Below are 2,500 nucleotides of genomic sequence, written 5' to 3' on the forward strand. Positions count from 1 at the left end.
TAGAGGGGTATTTTCGTCAGAAAAAATCGATTTTGAACCTCTCGTTAGTTATGGTCGATTTTCTCAGCAGTCGCATATTTTTTGTCGAATCAAGAGACTAATTGGCTATTTCGTGACACATAATGAAATTTAGGATCATTTGGATTCAAAATGTAGCTCGACCCTGACCGGAAGCCTCAATCTCGTCATGTATTAGGAACACTCTCATTTTTTTTTGTTGAGAAAGGAACACTCTCATTAGAAAGCTTTAAAGTTGATTGAAATCTTGCTTATTGCAAAAAAAGTAATAAAAAACATTATATATTTCTTCTTTCTTCCTTGAAATTCTTATTTTCAGAATTGTTAGTCTATTGTACAATTTTAATCTATTATTTTGAACCATTTCAAATTCCAATTAATAATTTTTTTTTTTCATATTTACTTATATTCTCCGTTCCAGAGGCACGAGATGTACCCTCGTATTGTAACGTAGTATATAATTTCCCATCTAGCTATATTTGATTTTGGATGATTTCTTATTTTGAACTTTTTTTACATCAAATTTCGAGGCGAAAAAAAAAATATTTAGAAATCTAATTGAATCTTACGTAAATATTAAATTATAGGCTATTTTTCCAAAATACTACATTCAATCTCGTTCTTACATGGTACAGGAACCTAAGTATACTATATCTCAATTTTCAAATTTGATTTCTATAAACCAGACTTCGAGGCATATAAAAGTTTTGGGTGGAAATTCTTCGATGCCCTCCGTGAGTCTGTTAATCTTTATGCCAGAGAATGGTTGTCGCCCACCCTTCTTTAAAAAACACTAATGTTTGTCTTCCTTTATTTAAATTGCCACCACCTCTGATTACCAGTGCCACCATAATTCTTTTTTTCTCTTTTTGTGTCCCTCCAGTTCTTCTCCTTAACCTCTCTTTCGCTCTCTCACTCTTTATTCTGGCGAAAGGAAAAAGTATCTTGCACTGGAAAAGATCGATAAGACCCCCATAAGAAGTCGAGCAACTAGTTTATGTTTTTTTCACTAGAGAGAAGTCAATCAATTGGTTTGAAATTTTCTCCTAAACTGGTTGATCCTGTTCGAGCTGAGAGAGAAGAAACTTGAGTCGAAAGGCGATGAGATAAGAAAAAGAGCCAGGGGGAAATGTTACATACAAGATTTTTACACCCAAAGTTTTAGATCTCTAGAAACTTTTTGGAACACCCCGAAGAAGGTGACTTCAGCTAAATCCCGAGAACCCAAACAAAGGTGTTTTCTGTAAATTCCGCAAGTGAACTGGAAACCCTAATCGATCACCTTTTCCTATAAATATTCGGTGATGTCACAAACTTAAGAAACATAACAGGGTTCGTGTGATCTGTTTCTCTCTCGTAGTTCTCTTCATCTCTTAGGGTTTAGAAAGACATACCAGGGTTCATCTGATCTATCCCCCTTAATTGCCTTCGCTGCTTTCGGTTTTGATTCCATAAAAAACTTCTTATTGATTTCTCTTTGTTTTTTTAGATTTTCGTATTTTTGTTAGTATTTAGGGTTTTGATTTCTAAACTCTTCAATTTATTCGATGTGAAAGTCTATTTTTTTTTTGTAAAATAAGTTTCTCCATTCTGTATGTAGAATATGGGGAGGAAGCCGTGGACAATAAGCCGATGCTCTGGATTAATTGAGCATGAAGGAAGCATGGTTATGTCCACGGAAATTAAATAAGTGGGTACTAATGTCTGCCGCTTCTGATTGCCTTCTTTGGCTCTTGATTTTGTTGGCCTGGAAATATACCCAAATTTCTACTTTTTCCTGTTCATTTTTGGTGTCTTTTAAGGATTTTCAAATCATAGATCAGTTTATTTTGATTTGGTTTTCCCGGGAATTTTAGATTCCGGTTCTTTTAGATCTGAATTTTAGCAAGTACAGTTTTTTAGTTGATTGCTTGTATTTGTTGTACAATTTGACTGGCTTAATGAAGTAAACGGATTTAGTTAGGGTTTTGAAGTGGTATTCCTGGGGCGGGATTTGGTCCGGATGAATGGTCAGTCTTTTGACAACTAACACCGATTTGGTCCTGATGGATTGGGCACCATACATTTTAGTTACAAAAACAAAAGAAAAATCACTGATTTAATAGATTAGGATAATAACAATAAAATAAAAAAATACCAAGATCGAAGTTTCAGTTATAAAATCTTCAAAAATATGGTAAATAAGAGGCAATATGCATATGATGAAAACATGAAGACCCTTCCAGAAAAGATCAGGACTGAAATTAAGCCAACTTTCTTATGGAGTATGGGTGTGTTTAGGAAATCAATTAGATGTAAAAGATTAGATTAGATTTATTAATTCAAAATCCTAGCAAAATAGTGGTCTAGGATTCTTGGTAGTCAAACAGACTAAGGATTCATGATTCTTCTCAAATCTCACTTTTGATAGGAATCCTACTTAGGAATCCTGCAACCAAACACACTGTAAGATCTTTTTTGCTTCTTCATATCATGATACGGA

At 34.0% G+C, this 2,500-nt stretch overlaps 1 non-coding gene across 1 annotated transcript; it reads left to right on the plus strand.

The window, feature by feature from the left end:
* The first annotated feature begins 1,668 nt into the window (after positions 1-1,668).
* Positions 1,669-1,785, plus strand: LOC147568635 (small nucleolar RNA snoR100). Its single transcript, XR_015231662.1, has one exon. It is a non-coding gene; the product is annotated as a small nucleolar RNA snoR100 (small nucleolar RNA).
* Positions 1,786-2,500: the final 715 nt, after the last annotated feature.

This window comes from Eschscholzia californica, unplaced genomic scaffold (genome assembly GCF_041429995.1).
Source record: "Eschscholzia californica isolate CP2 unplaced genomic scaffold, dmEscCali1.0.p SCAF_1, whole genome shotgun sequence".
Classification (NCBI taxonomy): domain Eukaryota; kingdom Viridiplantae; phylum Streptophyta; class Magnoliopsida; order Ranunculales; family Papaveraceae; genus Eschscholzia; species Eschscholzia californica.